We start from the raw sequence: 19,490 nt of genomic DNA, 5'->3' as shown, positions 1-19,490 counted from the left end.
GTTTTGAAAGCTGGCAAAAGAGTTGCAAGGTGAGAGAAAAAAATAATAAGAGAAAAGAATAATTAATTATGCAGTTCTGAAAGAAGAAGTTTTATTTCTGTCAGATTAAGCTGCCTTTTAATGTGTTTTAAAAACCACCTCTAGGGAGGAGTAAAGAGCCCATTAGAGCTCTGCTGCACCTGGGTTTTTATGTCCCAGGAGATGATGTGTGTCTATTCCTGGGAAGGGGCAGCTGAAGGAGAGAGCCTGAAACCCCAGAGTCCTTGCAAGGACAAAGCTTTGAGATGGGAGCTGTGTGTGGCTGAAGAACCCCAGAGTTCTGACCTTAAAGAACTTGCCTGGAGCCAGAGAATTGGTGGCAGAGCATCCAATTAAGACAAGAGCTTCTAAGAGATCTTTTGCTGGGTTCTGCTCTCCAGTCAGCTCATTAAACCCAAGTCACTCCAGAAGAGTAAGTACAGCAAGTCAGCTGCACTCCTGGTTTGTTCAGCTACAGCAATGTTTCCTTGGGTTTGCAATTAATTTCTTGCCTATCCTGCATTCCCTTTTAGAGATAGAGATTATATAAACATATGGGAAGTTAACTAGCTGGATGCTGTTGGGTTTTAGGAGGTGGTTCATTTCTCCAGCTGCTCCTTCATATTTGAAGCTGTGCTGACCTTGCCAGGCTGATGGCTTTAGTGTGAGGCACAAATGAGAAAGAAAAATTGAATAAGTGTGAAGTTACAACTTGTTAGGTGAGTTTTAGGTATGGGAGAGAGGACAGATGAGAGTGAGAAGGATTTTCTAAAAAGCTGAGGGTGCATTTCAAACCCTCTTTGTTTGGAAGAAAAATACACGATACATGAATAAGGTAAAAAAAAGAAAAAAAAACAAAAAAACAAAAAAAAAAAAAAAAAAAAAAAACAAAACAAAAAAAAAAAAACAAAACAAAACAAAGCAAAACAAAACAAAACAAAACCCAAACCTTTATTATTTCAGTTTTACAAAGAGAGACAAGAAATTTGTTTAGGTGCCAGCTTGCTGTCAGTGGGTGACCTTTTAAACTGTCAGCTTGTAAAGCTCCTTTCAAAGCTGCTCCTTTCCACTTGCACACCAGAAGCAGAAATCTGATATTCCTGAGGTAGGTGGGGGTCTGGGAGGTTTGGGGGCCAGGGCTGTTCTCATGAGGGGGGTGAGCAAGAGCAGAATGAGGCTTGGCACAGCTGAGAGCTGCCAGCAGAGGAGCATCTTGTTTACAGGAATCCTGGCAGACCTCCTGCTCTCTGTTCCACCCACCTTCCCCTGGTTAAATCCAAGGGAAAAAAAAAATTATATATATATATAAACTAACCTAGAAACCACTGTCTGGCCTTCTGAAGGAAATGCTAAAAGGGGGGGAGGAAAGAACTGTGTGTGACTGGACAACCTCCAGGCTCTGCATACATAGCTGAACTGTAATCCCAGCATAATGGGTGTCTTTTTCCAAGCCAAACCAGGGCCAATGCTTACACATTTCTGTTTGCAGTTTTATGGGGCAAGAGCTGTGGTTGATATTCTCACATAAAATGTAATACTATCATCATGTGCCAAAATGCTAACTGAAAAGATTCATTATTTTGTAATTTAATACCTTGTAAATTATATGGAGATCAGATGTTGACTGACGCTCACATCTGGGAGGATAATTCTCCACTGATCTTTTTTTTTTTTCCTAGGTTAGGTATACTGAGTAAATGCTCTATGGTTTGTGTATAAATAACCAATTATGCATTCAGAGAGAGGAACAAGTAATTTGTCAGATGTTGGTAAAGCTAAGCTGGAAGGCACAAAGGTGGTAAGAGCAAATTCACAGTTCTGCATCTGAGGTGCTGCTGAGTGTCCCCCCCTCTCCCTGCCTGACACAGGGCTGGTGTCAACACAGCTCAGAACTAGGAGTTTAAAACCAAAAATCTATTTATTTATTTATTTATTTACTTATTCATTTATTATTATTTATTATTATTACTTATATATTTATTATTTATTTACTATTTATTTGAGACAGGGCTCAATAATCTGCTCAGATGCTAAATATTTAGTGCTAATCAAGGCCCTGAAAAGTCCCTCCTCTCATACCTGGTTTCTGGTGAGCACCAGCTGGAAGGCATCAGGTGTTTGTAGGACAACCAGAACTCAAACTCAAGCCTATGGAGCACAAGAGTGAGGAGCCAGCACAAGCCACATCTACAAGTCATGAACTGGCCCCTTGGGTATATAAAGAAGGATGAAAAGAGTACAAGTACACTGCTGCTCATCAGACAGCAAGGCTCTGCTCCTCCTCACCTAGCCCACCACAGACCTGCTGCCTATGTTCAGCCTCTAGGTCTCTAAAAATATCCCCATGACTGTTTCAGGTGGATGTCCTAAGGGTTCTGCAAGGGTGATGGAGGGAAAGTCCTGCTCTCTCTCCCTGCTGTGTGAAGATGCTGTACAGCCCAGAGAGGATCAATCATCAGCAACTGACCAGCTAGCATCCCTCCCCCAGCCCCCATCTCCATGGGACACCAGAAGCCAGGCTGGGTGTCACCCCAGAGCTCTGCAACTGGTTCTTAGGGGAGGATTTAAGAACAAACAAACCAGTCCTCATTTCAATAAGCAGATTACATTGCCCAGCATTAAAGAAAGAGGCAGAGCTATTCCTCATGAGATTAGAAGCCCAATTGCCCTGTTTGCCCCCTCCTTGATGCTGGAAAAGCTGCAATTTTAACTTCTGACCTCAAGCTCACCCCTCTGAGTCCTGCTGGGGTATGAGCTGGGGATTCTCTGACACACTCCTGAGGACCATAATTCAAATCACCCCCAGATGCTGCACTACAGACATTTTGGTCACAAAAATTAAGTTTCTGGGAGCTACAAGGGGATACACTCAAAGAACCTATAAAGGGAGGAAGATCTGCTCCAAGCACAGGTTTGGTTTTTTACTTTCCCATCTCAAGCTGCTGGTTCCAGCTCTTTGGAATCATCTCCCTTTTGTGCTTATTCTGTCACCAACTGGTGAGGGCTCATTCTGCCCCTCAAAAATACATCCTCTTAAGCTTGGCATTTAAGGCAGTGATTTTAACCTCTACAAAGTGGGCACATTTCAGAGCAAAGCAAAGCAGAGTGATAGTCTTTTTTTTTTTTTTTCCCCCTCCTTTTTTTTTTCCTCACTTCATTTATAATTAATGTTTAACACTGCTGGCTCTTCTGGAGTTTAACTCTGAAATCTCACTTCCATGTAAAACCAACAGGACACTGACACCTAAAACAGGGACAGGTAAGAAGTCAGGTGGTTTCTCTTCAGGATCACCATGCAAATGCTTTCCCAAAATACTAAACCATCCAATGCCTAAGAAAACCCTGTGCTGGCTTTTTTTTTTTTTTTTTTTTGATGCCTGGGAATTTTGACCAATGTAAATAGTTCACAGAAATTAACAACACACATCTTGCACTGTTTACTCTTTCATCTATCTGTGTGCAGGATGAAAAAGGAAATTTTTTCCAGAAAAAAACATTCTGTGTGAGTGTGCTCATTTACCCTGACTTCTATAAATATACATATTAACTGGAATAATATTTAAATTTCAAGTCTTTCTTTAAGCCTCTTAAGAAGCTCTGAGTACATCGAGCACACATGGAGAATTTCCTGGAAAACATAAGCATGAGTAACTGGGCATTTTTTCCCTAGTTTATAGAAATCCCCCAGCTTGTTCTGAGGCAGTAAGTGCATCATTAACCTCAATCTCTGCAGTCATGGAACACTTTCTTGGAACTCACTTCTGAGAGCCAGCATCCTACAGCCACAACAGAGATAAGACCAAAGCAGTTACCACTGAACCTAGTCTAATAAATTTATTTTCCCAGTTCCCATCTCTCTTTCCTGCTCAGAGTCTGGGCTTCCAAAGCCCCTCCTGTCTTTGCTTGTGCCTCTCAGAGCTTCTCTACCTTTGGGGTGCAAATTTTCAGCCCTTCTTTCACCCCTTATTTCCCCACTTCTTGTGCCTTGCTGGAAGGAGTTTGTTAATTGCTGCAGCACCCTCAGCCCCTACAAGAAAGCCAGAGGGCAGGTATCTTCTCTAAGGGAAAAGAAAAACATCTTTCCAGGTTTGGTGTTTTGGATGGAAGACATGAATTCCCAACTCAGCCATTGCACAGGGTTTGTGTCCTCCCACTAAACAGAACAAAATTAATATAGAAATTATCTCCTGATCACGGGAAGGACTCTGTGCTTCTCCCAAAGCTGGCACCAAGCTGTGTTATCTCAGCAAGTGAGATGGCAAAAAAGCCACCTCAGCAGAAGTGAGCACTGAGATCTTCCCATATGGCAGGCTGGCCCAACACTGGTTTAGCAGCTGCCAGGAGGTGCAGGTGTTATTTCATACAATAAATCAATATTGGCTGCAGCAGGGAGCTGGGCAAAGTGCTTTAAAAGTCCCCTGGCACAGCAGCAGAGCAGCACACAGAGCCATCCTGGGGAGGATGCCTTGCTGCTCCACAGATGTACAATATCTCAGCTTGGGAAACACTTTGGTGAATTTTAGGTAGGTCACACGAGTGAAAGAAATGACCCTGATGTGCTGCTGGTGGCATCCTGTTCCCATGGACATCCCAGAGCCTCCTCCCTCCCTCTCCCTTACAGCCTTACAGAACCTGTGCAGTCACAAACAGCCTGGGCTAAAAGAAAAACCACAATCAAGTCTTGTGTGAGCACAGGGCAGGATCCAGCAAGGTCAGATGCTGCCCATGCTGCTCTGGGTAAGACAATAAAGAAATTTTAGTAAGAGTTAAAATCCTTCGTGGTTAACACAGCTTGGGTCAGCACCACTCATCCCCAGCCTGAGGCTAGGATGGAGCAGGGTCATTCAGACAGCTCTGGAGCTACCAGAAGAGAAACAAGATTTCCTGCACATGAGCAATATCAGCTGCACAGAACAACTTCTCAGACCCAGCACAACACCAGGCATGGAACCATCTGACTGTAGCCAGACCCAGGGATTCACTCTCGGATTTGTGCAGGAAAAGGGTGGGGCAGGTTTACCAAAGGAGAAATTTCAGTCTCAAGTCCAACAATCACATCCTGCTAAACCTTCTACTCATGGTAATATCTGGAGAAGGATTTTTCTGTTCCTGGTGATGCCATTTTCACTGCTGGCAGTGGTCACTTGGCACATGTACAGCCAGGGGGCCACAGGTTCCTCTTAAAATTCCTCCCAAAGATGTTGCATTGCCAATTAGATAATTTCAAATGCATCTTCCCTCAGCATCCCTCGTGAAAATGGTTTTTCTTTGTCCCACCCCACCTTTGTGTGCAAAGAGAAACATCCCTCTGCAACAGAGCTGTCCCAGAGCTATCCCAGCCCAAGGGAAAGGAGAACATCAGCAAGAAGTGGTTGCAATGATGTTGGCACAGCCATGAATAGAGTTGCCCTTTGGCAGATCAGATTCCTGTCTCACTCCCCTAGATTGTCTCCTCCTGACCAGCCAGCAGCGCACCTGGAGAGCACGGAGGAGGTGGGGGTCAGACCCTGTCATTCAGCAGCCACTTGTATTCCCAAATATTTCTTCTACAGCTCCCCATTTAAACACAGCTCACGTTGATTAAGTGACACTCTCTGGGTTCACAGGTCAATTTTCTCTCTCTCTCTTTTTTTTTTTTTTGAGGGGTGGAGGACACTGAAACTGATTTTGGAGGCTGCCACCCCCTCCTCCCCACAGTGCCCCTTGGCTCTTCCCCTGCCCTTGATCTGTCCAACAGCTGCTGGGGAGGTCACATTGTCCACCAGTGGATGGTTTAAATATAACTCTTATTTCCACCACCTCCCCCCACAGCAGGGGTTTGGTTTTAAGGGGGATAATTCCTGTTGACTGCTCTATCCCATCAAAGGTTGTTCTGTCACACCTTGGGGGGGGGGGGGTCATTCCCAGGGGTAGGACAAGAGGAGCTTCCCAAGCCAGCTCTGCAGCTCAGGTGGGTGCATCAGAGCCCCACTCCCAGCAGGTGGGTGGTGGGGATGGGTTGGGATTTCCAAGGGAAGCCTGAAATACAACATCTGTAAATTTCCAACTCTCTGGCTGATAAGACCAACACCTGCCCACAGACATCCCATCCTCTGAGGTCAGCACAGTGTCCCTGGAGTTCAGATCAGAGTTAAAGGGGGATTCAAACACCATTTCACTGTTCACTACAGAAATAAACCCATTGCACACCCCATTTACACTGCATAACCCAGCTGGCTGCATCCAGCAAGCAGTCACCTCTCTAGTTCCTTACTGTGAGAGCCTGACTCCTGCTCCATTCTGGTTTCCTTATCTTAACCTGTTTGGATTTGCAGTCCAGCTCTTGTAACATCAGAGTATCTCCTGCTGATAGAGCAAGATGCCCTTGGAAACAAACCAAACAACTCTGCTCAATGCATCCTCTGCAGTTATCAGGAAGCCTGAGGCTGACAGTTATCACTTCATCCCTGCCAGACAAAGCCAGCTTGAGTGTGGGATCAGTCCAAGGCCAAAGAAATAAAAAAAAAAGAAAAAATCAGGGTAAGCAGTGAGAACAATTGTCTGAGCTTCCAAGGATTCCCTGTGTGTGAGTGCCATGACCTCATGTAAAGACTGCAAGACTTTTGGATGTTTGGGCTGTTTAAAAGCACATGTGGATTTGTCACCAAAACCTCAGCCTTTGGCTGATCTCACATTTTGGGGAAGGACCCAAGGACAGGCTACAGGAGGAACTTCACAATGAGTAAAGATTTTTTAAAAGAAGAAGTAAAATAAGCAGCAAACAAACTCACAGAGTTACAAACCATGAACTCATAGCAGACCCTTCACTACATCAGTCACTGGGAGTCAAAGCTGCTATCAGCAGAGGTGTCACATTCTAACAAACTACTTAGCAATGTTTTCAGCCACATCCATCTATCTTTTTCCATACTGATAAGACAGCAGAACAAGGTCTTGTATTAGAGTGAGAGCCTTGCTACTCATCTAAAGGGGCACACCAGCAAAATTCAGCATTCCTCTACACTTGGGTGTAAGACCCAGAGTTGAAGGGCTGCACACCCCATGCTGCCCAGCTCCTGCTCTCCTGCAAGGCACCAAACCCCCAACCTTCCTCAGAATATGTGCTGAAACCCCCAGAAATCCCAGGAGGTTTTCCCCTCTGCAAGCCCCCTTCTTCCCTTGCTGTTCCCCACTACACACAAAGCCTTACAGACCCAAAAAGGCAGAGCAAGGAGTCCAAGACATCCCTGCAGGAGCTAATGGGATAACTGCTAGAAGGTGTTAGTTATGCTGCAGGAGGGTAAGGATTTGGGAGGAGGAAGGCTGAGGGAAAGGAGAGGGGCAAAGAGGCTGGTTGATAGAATTACATCAATTTCCCCCAAATAACACAGGGATTTGAGCTTTCCACAGGGTTTACATCCCCTTGCCAAGCTGGGTAGATGCCAGCCAGCTCACACCTGAAATCCCCCAGCCCAGCACTGAGCTCCAGGTTTAATGAAACCCAGCTGAGGGCAGGGTTTCCAAAGAGTTCTGTAATGCAATGGGATTTTTGTTATAAACAGGGCTTTTTTGGTTGGTTGGTTTTGTTGGTTTTTTTTCTGGAGAATAGTTTTCACAAACAAGTTTTATCAACTTACACTGGAGGTTTCATCACCTCTGATATCTGAGACTGGAGAAGGGAAGAAAATCCCAGCCCTTGCCCAAGCCATTCCTCCTGGCCCATGTGTCACCAGTTTGACTCAGCCTGGTGGGCCAGGGGCCATGGGACAACAATAGAAATTTGGCACTTTGCACCTGAGAGTCAGAGCTCACAAACCCTAAAAATAAAACCTGCTGAGCTGCTGAAGGTGGATTTTCCTACCCAATTTCCTGCTGAGCCCTTCCAGCCATCATTTGACCACTGACTGCCTCATTGATGGACCTCCTTGGTTTATTGTAGAGAGATTTAGTTAGAAAGTAAGGAAGCAGGGGATTCCTGTTGGTGTCTTCTTTGAGGGGGGAGAAGAAATGAGACAAAAAGAATTATGAGCAACATCCACATTTTCCTGGCATCAGAGTCACTTCAGAGTAAACGATGCAATGAAACCCCTCCTTCCCCTGCACGGGGCTCTCCTTTCCTTCCCTTCATAATGTGCAGGTTAAATAAAGAAACATCTGCAGCAACTTGGCAGCAGACGAGCCCTCATCAGGCAAAGAGAAATAGAATTATCTGGGGTGTGCACAGGGGTGTAGGATGCCAGGGGGCTTCATGAGAAATGTGTGCCAAAGCACTTGAGCTCCAGATTAGAATTAGCAGGAGCTTCAGGGAGCCCATCTCCTGGCCCTGGGACAACGAGCTGCAGGAGGACATGCAGGAAAGTACAGGCTCAAGTACCAAAATAGGACATTTTGGTTAAAAAAAAAGAAAAAAAAATCATTATAATCAAATCTCTAGAGCAGATGTACAGAAGGAGTTCCTGCTGACACACGGAAATTGGGGGTGTGAGGAGCTCAGAGCTGGAGTTACCCTTGGGTTGAAGAATGACTTGGTGGATGTGTGGGAGGTGGCACAAGCAGCCCCTGTCTATCTCTGGATCTTTCTGTCTGGATTTTATTTTCCCCACACTGATGAGAGATTGGTCTGGGAAATAGGAACTGCTGAGGGTTCCAGCCTCAGGTGCTTTCTGGATGCTCTCCAGGGCAGGAGGACACAACCTCTGCTCCTCCCTGCTCTGCTCAAAGTTTCCAGTGCAGAGGCAGCAGTCTCCAGCCTAGCAGCAGAGCCACCTCCATGCATGCAATATTTCTGTCTCACATTAAAAATGATCTTTATCAGGTAACAGTGATCAACACCAGAGTCATCTCCCTGCCTCAGACAGGAAACCTGAGCCAGCAGCTCTGAGCAGACACTGACTTCTTAGAATCATAGAATCATAGAATTGGCTGGGTTGGAAGGGACCTCAGAGATCATCGAGTCCAACCCTTTTACCACCGTTGTGGTTTCTAGACCATGGCACTGAGTGCCACATCCAGTCTCTTTTTAAATAGCTCCAGGGATGGAGAATCCACCACTTCAGTGGGCAGCCCATTCCAATGCTTGATCACTCTCTCCATAAAGAAATTCTTTCTCATACCTAACCTAAACTTCCCCTGGCACAACCTAAGACCATGCCCTCTTGTCTTGTTGAAAGTCGTTTTGCAAAAGAGCCCAACCCCCACCTGGCTACAACCTCCTTCAGCAGCCCTTGCTGGGGGTGGTTTCACAGCTCTCCTCTGGACTCTTTCCTTTGCTCTTCTCAATATTTCCCTGAGGAGATGTAAAGCAGCTCCTCATAAAACCCTGGGCAGCTTCACAGCCCAAGCTCCAGCAGTAAAATTTCACCTGGTGATGCTGAGCAGAGAGCTGGAGCAGGGGCAGTCCCATGGCTACAACAGGATAGGTTTTTACTGGCTTTGTCCCACTGGTTACGGAAAGAAACCTGAAAGGCTCTAGGCAAGGAGCAGAGATGTAATTTACATCCTTTTCAGAGTTTAAAGTGAAAGACCATATTCCACACTGCTTTCTCATGAAAACACATCAAGTATATTTCTAATATTTTTTTCCCCCCAGTCAGGTTTTTTTTTTCTTTCTTTTTGTGCTAGATACGACTGCTCTGGATAAAGACCAGAGACAGGAGCTGGGATCTGTCTCCATCACTGACATTGCACTGGAGCCACAAAGTTCCAGAGATGGGTTACAGGACAGGTTCACAGGGAGAATTCAAGCAGCTCGGTTTTAATGTGCTTGGCCCCACAAGAGCCCTGTGGGCACCTTCCTGAGCTTCTGAAAGCTGCTTTCTAACCGTCTCTCGCAGTCAGGACTGAGGAGCTCATCACAGGAGGTAGATTGTGCAGCTCAAGGTCACATCTCTGACTGCAGCCTCACACCACAGAAACCCTTCCTCCCAGCTCAGCTCCTTCCCAGGGCTAAGGAAAAGAATTCCCAAAAAAACCCCTCCAGTTCCCAGTCAGTTTTGTAAAGGTGAAGCTCAGAGCTTCTCACACAGTTTCAGCCCCAAGGCAGCAGCTGACTGGACACACCTGAGGGCAGAGCTTGGCATTGACTTTCTCATGAAAAACTCTGGTGGGAGGCAGCAGGGTTCTGCCTGACACTCACACTGCCAGCATGAGAAGTGAGGAAGGAAGCCCCATCCCCACATGGAAAACCATGTTTTAACTATGGACACACAGGCTAAATTGAAACTCAAAGGGATGCAGATAGTTCAGAAGTCAAATGGGTTGGCTAGCAAGTTCCAGTGGGGTTTTGGAGACCATCAGTATTTCTCTTGAGCCTTTGAAGCTCTGGAGAGCTGAGCTGAGGTCCTGGCTGGGACAGGACCATTCCTGAGCACCCTCCCATGTGCCTTCCCCACTTCTGGGGTGGTTCACTGGGCACAGTGACAAAACAAACCCATAGGATCCCATATTGATGAAGCAAGACCCTACAACATAAATCATATTTCCTTTCAGCTTGCATGAGCAAGAAAACCACAGTTTGCCCTCGAGTCAGCTGGTGCTGGGCTCCTTACCTCTGATCCAAGGCAGGATGCTCAGGAAGGGGAGGGATGTGATCCAGGGGATGATGCTGCTGGTTGGGATCTGGGATCTGCAGGCTTCTTGCAGGACGAGACAGGAACAGGGATGTGGCTCATCCCAACACTTTCCTGCTTCTCATCTCGGGCTGGGGGGACACCCTGCAAAGGAATACATTTGTTTGCAGCCTGTCTTTGTGCACGCTGCAGGCACAGAGATGTCACCTGTCCAGGCAGGTCCCTTTTGGGGAGATTTCTGTCACTTTTGAAGGTAAAAGCAGACCCAGCACTGGCTTTGCAGCCATCTCCCTGTCCTTGGAAATCCAGCCAGCAACTGGTGCTCCCCAAATGCATCTCCTCAGCCTACCCTTCAGCTGGGTGTTACCCACTTCAATCTGGTACCCTGCACTCCTCTACCCCACAAAAAAGTAAAAGAGAGAGAGCTCAAAGCCCTCCCATCCCCTCAGAGAGGAGAATGTAAGGAGCAACAAATTAAGGGGAAGAGGGGATGTGCAGACAGCTGGAAAATAGACATAAAGGGGCAAGAAAAGCTTGGGGAAATGAAAAAGTAAAGCAGAAGGAAACCTGTAAGAACAAGAGAGAAGGAGAGAGCAGGATAATGTGGCAAAAGGGTGAGGTGATGTAGGACAGGTAGGAAAAAAACCTGAACATGAAGCATGAGATGGAAAAGGAAGTTAAACCAGCATGATTCATTTTTGTATAGCCCCCCATTTATCAGGTAAAAATTAATATCAAGCCTTAGAAATCAGGAGGAGGATTGTTCCTGAGACCTCTTTCAGCAGTGCCAGCAAGAGGGTTTGGTGGGTTTCTTACACCCAGAGGACCTGGAAGTTGGGCAGATGGGAGCACTGATGCTTTTGCTGCATTCCCCACAGCTCTGCCCTGATTGCCACCAGGACCAGGGCCCTTCAAGTAACCTCTGCAGGGTGGGAAGAGCTTTGTTGAAACTTGGTTTTGAGCATCCTTGGATCTCCAGGACTTGGGCTGCATCTCCAAAGGGCAGTACAGAACACAGAGATTATTCCTCTTTTGCCCCCACAAGAACTCTGACAGCCTGATGGGGTTTTTTTTTGGTTGGTTTTTGTTTGTTTGGGGTTATTTTTTTGTTTGTGGTTGGTTTTTTTTTAGTTTTGTTTTGGGTTTTTTGTTTGTGTGTTTGTTTTGGTTTTTTCCAGTAGCCTTTGTACAAGTCTGCCCTCTGAAGGGGGTACAGGCCCCTTCTCAGTTTCACACATCTAATTACTTGGGTTCAGTGTACAAGCAGAGCATCCTCCAGTGACTGCATCCACATGGTCGGCTCTTCCCTGGTGTTTAGTAAAGCAAGAAATACTCTTTCATCCTCTGCCTTTGCCCAGAGCCCACCAGTTCTATGCAATGGATGGGTTCTCTCTGCATGGCTTTGAGCTTCCCTAACCCAAAGACAACACCCACAAGCTTCCCCTTCACCAACAAGCTCCTAATCAGCCCAGGCTTTTGATGTATTTTAAATCCTCCAAGTTTATTTTCCCACACTTCTGCAAGAACACAGTATTTATTCATCCAGCTAGGTACATGCAGGCACTCAGTGAGAAAATAGCCACACTTTGAGCCTTGAATTTCACCTCCCTTCTGTGCCTGTTATTTCAGGCATCTTCATTTCTAACTCCACAGCTGGCTGATGCATTTATAGCATCTTTACAGTAACCAAGTGTTCTTTGGCTGTCCTGAGGGCAAGGCAGCTGAGCCTTTGGAGTGCAGTCCAGCTCTGCTCAGTCTGAGGTTGCTCAAGTTAACTTTAGAGACTAATGAAGCTATCAAAGATAGCAAAAAACCCCTGAGGAAATAGCAAGTTTCTCAAGCTGTTCTTTTTCCTCTTTTCCACTAGTTAGGTACAGGCTAATTCACAATCCTACTTTGCTCCAGAGCATCTCTGTTTCAGATTGCTCATTCCAGAAAGCTTGAAGGAGTGAATACAAGGTGCTCCCCCCTGTAATTAATTTGATTGCTTGGCTTGCTGGACCAAAAATATTGTCCCACACAAGGCAATAGGCATGGATGGGTTTAATTACTGTAAAAATAGATAAAAGAGCCTTTTTTTCCCTTTTTTTTTTAGGGTGTGTGTGTTCTGTTTTTTGTTGTTGTTGTATTTTGTGTTGGTTTTGTTGTTTGCTTTCTTGGTTTTTCTCTGTGTGAAGGTTTCATTATTCAAGAAACAAAACGGTTTTATACATCAAACAGAAGTCAAACCAGAGAGTCCACCAGGGAGAGAGAGTTGGTGCAGAAACTGTGAAGCATTTAGGGAAGAATTCAAACGTGGTTGTAAGAAATTCCCTTTTAGGAAAAAAAAAACCCAAACCACTTCCCCCAAAAACCAAGCAAACAAAAGAAAACAAAAAAAAAAAACCCAAAACCAAACTAAAACCAACTAACCAAAAATGCCCTCAAGTAGCAGTAGTGGCAGAAGACCCAGGAGCAACACGAGCAAAACACTGAGCAAAAGGCTCAGTAACTCGGGGCTACCAAATCTGCTGCGTGGCCACCAGAAGCCTGGGCGGGGGGGCCAGACCCAGCAGCACCAGGGGGCAGCCTTGGGACACAAATGAGGAATACAAAACCCCATCAGCTGCCTCTCATCCATTCGTTTGCTGACAGATAAAAGTTGAGGGTCTCTGGCATGGAAAAATATTTTTACCCCGCTCATCACCCCCCTAAGGAAAAAAAAAACAAATTGAAAATTGCTCTTCAAAAGCAGCTCTTTAAAAATCTTTGTGTCCAGGGCAGCCTGAGCCACTCCAGGTCCTCATGCCCTGGGTTCATACCAGGAATTTCTCCCCCTACAACTGCTTCTTAAGGCCCTCTTGGTCTGAGCATCCTTCCCCATTCCTCCTATCCAGATTCCTGCCATGAAGCCTTTTCCCATGGCACTGTCCTGAGCTATGGAACAACCTGCCAGGAAAATCCCACCTGGGATTGCAAGCAAGAGGACACAGCACCAGGAGCAAACATACCAAATTAAAGGAGCCAGAGGAGGAATAGATTGCATTTTGATAAAGGAAGGAAGATATTTTAGCTTGGAGGAAGAAATATTTGTTACCTCCCTGACCAGCTGCTGGAAAGAAAAGGATCAAAAGTTTGCAGTCAGTTATTTTTTGAAATGTTTGTTAATTTGTCCTGAAATCGTGTGCTGCCATCGTGTGCCCGAGAGGAAAAGCACAAGAGAAGGCACCCAAATAGCTCAGGGGGTGAGAACACCTCTGCTTTGCAAGGTTTTCAACCCAAAATACATTTGAAGCTTTAACTGGGATAAAGGGAGAGCAGAAGCACCTCCAGATGGGCCCACTCCACACTGCACAGCACAGGCAAAGATCTGAGAGATTATCCAGAGAGGAGAAGTTGAGGGAAAATACAAGAGAAGAGAAAACCTAAAAAAAAAAAAATATTGGGGAGGAAGTTTTATCCTGAAAAAAAAACAAAAAACGACTAGAGCCTTATCCCAAACCCCAGGAGATTGTGGAACTGAACACAAGACACAGAACCATGGATGAAACCAGAGAAGGAAAATTGCTGACTGTAGCATCCCATTTTCTGAGAAAGAGATCACAGGTGCACAGGAGAAAGGCAATGAATGCCATGCTGGGCAGGTACACATGGAAAGAAAAAGGGTCTGGGATGAGCAGCAGGGCCTGGAGTTGCCACGGAGCATGAGAAAGCAGCAAAAGTGCAAATAAGTCACTGAGGTTATGGAGAGCAAGGTTAGCCCAGGTTACCTGCAGGGCTGAGGTGCATCCCAGGAGCATCCCAGACCACAGTGAGGGGAGGAAGGGGCTGAGGCTCCATCCTGAGCTTAAATGGAGTTAAGAAGAGCCCCAGGTGAGGCTGCTGAAGGCCATCAAGGGGTCTGACCCCAGCAAAGATTGAGTAACCAGGTGTGACAGCTGCCAAACCCCATGAGATGAGACCCTGCAGCCTCCCAGATTTGTCTACAAGAAGCCATTGAGTCACTCTCCCCCCAGATTCCTTCTAGCAGCCCCCAAAATGCCTTCCTCCTTTTCCCCTAACCCCAGTGCCCTTCCTGCACAGAGGGAGCTTTTTTCCTCTCTTCACTCCCACCCCAGCTGCTGACCCCAGTGTGGGGATGTGCCCTGATCCAGCCAAGAGCAATCTTCTCCCCTCTTCTTTGTCTCTGAGCAGAGGGATGGATGGGATGTGCCTGGTGCTGGGCTTCACCTCCCTTCCCTCCTGCTCTGCACCAGAAGAAACCTGATGTAGTGGGCACCCTGACCTGGGGGGAGGTGTCCCTGCCCATGGCAGGAGGGAGGGGCTGGAACTGGAGGATCTTAAAAGTCCCTTCCAACCCTGAACATTCTATGAGTCTATGAAATCCAAGGCTTCTATCTGAGCACTTGCTGTTTCTTGGTCCTCCCTCTGTTAACACCCCTGCTGCTCCTGGGAGGGCCGCACACACTGACCACCATGAGGTGCTCAAATAATTCACCAGGGGAGTTCTATAAATACCCAAAGCTTTGTCTGTGCCTCATCTCAGAGCTCAGGGGCCTTCAGACCTGGGGAAGTGATAACAGCTGCACCAAAGAGCATGGGCTCTGAGCTGGCCACAAAGCTGCAGAGAGGTCCTGAGAGCTCCTGCAAGAGGAACTGTGCTGGCAGGGCCAGGATGCTCAGGGCTGGGGCTGGGTGGTCAATGTGCACCTCACAAAATGAAGATGCAGAGATGCTCAAAATAAATAAACAGCATCCAAGTGCTTGAGCCTGGTGCTGGTGCCACTGCTGTCCCTTGGCTGTCATTTCCCCCTGGCTGGAGGACCTGCTGGGCTCAGAGCTGGCACCAAAGTTGGGTATCCCACCCATTGCCTCCAGGGAGACTCCCCTGACCACCACACTTGTCAATTATTCCTTGAAAAAGGGAAAGGTGCCTCCTCCACCCTTCCTTTCTCAGTTCTTCCACTTGTGCAGCCAGGAATTCAAGACTCAGGGAGCTAAAGGAGGGAGGAAGGGCTCAGGTGTTCACCAGCTCAGCTCCCCTGAGCAGCACCCACTCTCCCAAGGAACCTCCCTGCAGCTGGAGGAGAAACTCAGCATCCCTGGAGGAGCTTCTGCAGCCACCTGAGTCCTCACACCAGGGGTGTTTGTTCTTCCAGGTGATGTGGATGCACTTTATGAGCTCTGTCCCTAATTTATATCAGCAGGAAGCAGCCATGCACTGCTCGAGTGTCAGATGGAAGGTGGATGTGAAGAAATAGCAATGAGATGAAAGGTAACTGAGTTTGGGGCTTAAACACCTGGTGGTTAAAATACAGCTGCCATGGAAGTGGCTGCTAAGGTAGGTCTGGTGAATCCACACCTTCATGTGAAAAGGGCCATGTTCAAACTGCACTACAACAGGATGAAAATGCTCTGCCCCTTTTGGGAAACTTTTCTCAACAGAGAAGCTTGAATGGAGACAGAGAAACCCTGAGTGCTCCCAGCTGCCAAGCTCCTCTCCCTTTCTCCCTGCAGGGCTGAGTTTTAGGAAGCAAAAGTGTATTTTGTTGCCATGTCTCATTCACTCCCCATGAGAATCAGATCAGTGCCTTTTGCCACTTCTAGCATAAAAGCATATTGCAGGCAAATCACAAACATTTCCTGCTTGCAGCTTCAGCCTGACCTGATGGGAAATCAGTCCTGGTTCTCTCTTGCTGCTCTGCAGAGCCCTTTCCATGGCTCCAAGGTGCCTCTCACCATCCCAGTGCCAGACTGGGGCCTCTGTCCTTCCTCCTCCTGCCAGATACCCCAGGGATGCTCAGGATGTGCTCCTCCTCTTCTCTTTCCTAAACCTCTCACCACCTTTCAGAGCTGCACTGAATCCCTCCTGTGACCTCTCCTCTGCTCTGGCTGGAATTTCCAGCCCTGGCACACGTCTCATGCCACACACTGTGCCAGGCATCTCCTCCCTTCTTCCCCAGCATCCTTGGAGACTGCTGGTGAAAGGCAGGATAATGTTTTGATGGAGCCTGATGTCTTCTGCTCCAGAGCAATCTAATAAGTACCTGGTGATAGAGCTGACCTGGAAACCCTGGTGTCCATGCTCCATCCAGATCAAAGTTCTCTTTCCAATTAGAAAGAAAGAAAAAAGGAACCCTCATGGCTGATCTTTGCACCTTGGCATTATTATTTAACTGAGCAAAATTCTGACATCACAGTCTCGACCACAAACCATGACAAGTGGTTTCTTTTTTTTATTATTCTCTTAACTGCACAACGGTTCTCAGGAAAAAAAAAATGATTACACCATGAGCTTATGAGATGCAGCTACCCAAGACAATCTGTTTTGTCATCTGTGGCTGAAGACTTTGTTTTTTCCTAGATGCAAAGGTACTGAGAAGCCCTGGGAAAAGTAGAGACCAAAGGTTTGGTATCAATGTGGAAGAGGAACCTGAGAATTACTGACAGTTCTGGGAAACATCTGTGTCCTGCTTATGAAGAGTAAACAGAAAAAAAAAAAAAACCAGCAAAGTGATTTATGAAAGCTCAAGAAGCATAAAAACCCCCCAAAAAACCAAACAAAAAAAACCCCAAACAAAGCAAAACAAAAAAAACCCCAAACCACCAACCCCCCCAAAAACCCCAAAGCCCCAAACTCCATAACCCAGCCTGAAATGAGAAAATGAAAACCCAGCAGATTCAAAGACAGATTCCATTTCTCAGACAGAGCCCAGCACAACCTGGGGTCAGCTATGGCTGATTTCAGGGAGGAAGGGAAATAAGGAACTTTGCTTTTAATCTGAAAATATGTTTTTTCAGAAGCCAATTCTGAGCTTTTTCTCTCTCTTGGAGCCCCCCCAGACCTCAGTCTTCAGTTTCTCAACAGATTTTGAAGACAGAGGCCTTATCCCAGTCAGCAAACTTTTCTCCTGGATCTCCAAAATTGTCAGATTTTCATTTAAAGCAGTAAAAATGGAATGTTACAATCAGATTAAAAACCCAGGAGGAGTCTGTGGGATGGTGGTTGTCTCAGGGTGGATGGGATGCTGCAGTCTGGTTCCTGAATTAGGTATCTCAGCTAGATGTGTCCTCTGGGTGTGGGAAGCCTTTTGCAAGACCTCTTTGTGAAAAACACCCCCAGTATCTGCACACACAGGTGAGCCTGATCTCTGTGCAAAAAAACCTTAAACATCCCTTAGAGTCAAATCTTTCAGGACAACTGATAACCCAGCCTCAGAAATACCACTCAAGGAATTGGTAGTTTGATCCAACCTGCACTATGGATAGAAAACAAAATAAGTGAGAAGCTAAAAAAGTGAGAAAACAGGGGGAAAATAAGAAAAATAGTATGTAGCTGTATCACTGTGTCATCCCTGGGTTTGAAGGATGCTCTCTGCTCAGAACATGGCAAAACTGAAGAAATCTGTAGCCTGCAGATATTATTGTGTTGCATTTCCTCCCCAGGTGTGAAAGTGTCTGAGGGGTGAAAGAGAAATTTGAATGAGAAAACAGCAGCCAGGAGACAACCCAAATGCAGACACCAGAGAATTCATCAAAAGGAGAAGTACTGACTGAAAAAAAATCAACAGGGCCAGTGAATTATTATTGCCAAGGAAACCTTGACTCCTCCATCCCAATGAGCTGCCTGTGGTAGCAAAGATTTACTCATTCCTCCCAACACACAGCTGGATTTACCACTTCTGGGATGCAAGCAAAGGATCCAAAATGGGAAGCAGTGCCCATGGCTGGCACTGTTGCTCCCTCTCACCATATCCCCCTCCTTTTGGGGATGCCACAGCTCCTTTCCGTGCCTCTGCCCAGCTCCTTAGGGCTGCTTTGCCTACACCTTGTTGGACTGGAGGTCTTCAGCTGTAGCCGTGTCCCTGTAGCTCCTCAGAACCTGTGGCATTCAGATGCTTTGGGGGAAAATCTCTCCCAGGACTTGGGTACACTGAGTTGAGCTGACTTGCTTTGACTTCTCTGCTTGTCTGGGCTGACCTGGGCACTGCTCTTGTCTATGTCAGCATCTGACCTCCTTCTTGTGAACTTATTCCTATTTTTTTCATCAAAACCTTTACCCAAACGAAGTGAAAGGGGAAGCAGAGTCTTGTGAAGAAAATGTGATGGAGAACACGAGCATTGGTTGCTCATATTTTTCTAGGAGGGTGTTTTCCAGGCTTGGGAATCCCCTACGGGCACGATTTACATTTTTTGTGTCCCAATTTGCATGAAAACCCTTGCCCTTCACTCTACAGCCATGTCTGCAGCAGCCTGCAGTGGCACAGAGAGCATTTGGGACACTGGCACACCAATGGCAACTCTCATTAATTCCTCTTAGAAATATCATTGCAGGACAGGAGGGGTCACTCAGCAGCATGGCAGAGAGCTTCTAAGGTGGTTTGGGTTCCCTCAGTATGATGATCTAGGAGATCCTCATGTGGGGAGAGCTCTAGAGCCCCTAAATTCCCTACTCTTTCCATCGAGGTGGATCTCACCAGCTTTTGCTGGGTTTTCTCCTCCAGAACCCAGCTGGGCAGTGAGCACTGGCAGTCAGCAGAAGGGTCCTGAAAGCAGAGGAAGGATGCTGTGCAGAGGAGAAATGGGAATCCCATGTGCAAGCTGGCAGCAGCTACTACAGGGTTACTCACTGCTCTATAGACACCCTTGGAAAGAGAACTTTGGAAGCCTCTTGGAAAAACCTGGCAAAGGCATTAAAATCACCACCCGCAAAAAAAAGCACAAATTGCACCCCACAGATCCATCCATAACCCCCCAGATTTTCTTTCTTAACCCCTCCAAAGACCAGAGGTCACTGGGTTCTGCGTTTTGAGTGATTCTGAGCTGTAAAAGATGGCAAAGAAGTTTTAGCAAAGACAACTGGTGAAGCTATTCTTAGCAGCAGTTGCATGGAAAATACTTCTCAGAGGCTCTGGTGTGTGAGAAGAGAAGCCGTATTTCCTCCTC

The 19,490-nt window shown here is 46.6% G+C and overlaps 1 protein-coding gene across 1 annotated transcript in view; it reads left to right on the top strand.

The window, feature by feature from the left end:
• The first annotated feature begins 283 nt into the window (after positions 1 to 283).
• LOC103528404 (putative P2Y purinoceptor 10) overlaps positions 284 to 19,490 on the top strand; it is a 29,373-nt gene continuing 10,166 nt past the window's right edge. Inside the window, exon 1 of the mRNA XM_030448901.1 lies at positions 284 to 451. The gene's annotated coding sequence lies outside the window, so the exon portion shown is untranslated. The remainder of the gene's footprint in view (positions 452 to 19,490) is intronic.

This window comes from Calypte anna, chromosome 4, assembly GCF_003957555.1.
Source record: "Calypte anna isolate BGI_N300 chromosome 4, bCalAnn1_v1.p, whole genome shotgun sequence".
In the NCBI taxonomy this organism is placed as follows: domain Eukaryota; kingdom Metazoa; phylum Chordata; class Aves; order Apodiformes; family Trochilidae; genus Calypte; species Calypte anna.
Note: the sequence above shows the minus strand (reverse complement) of the source record. Positions and strands in the feature narration are given on the sequence as shown.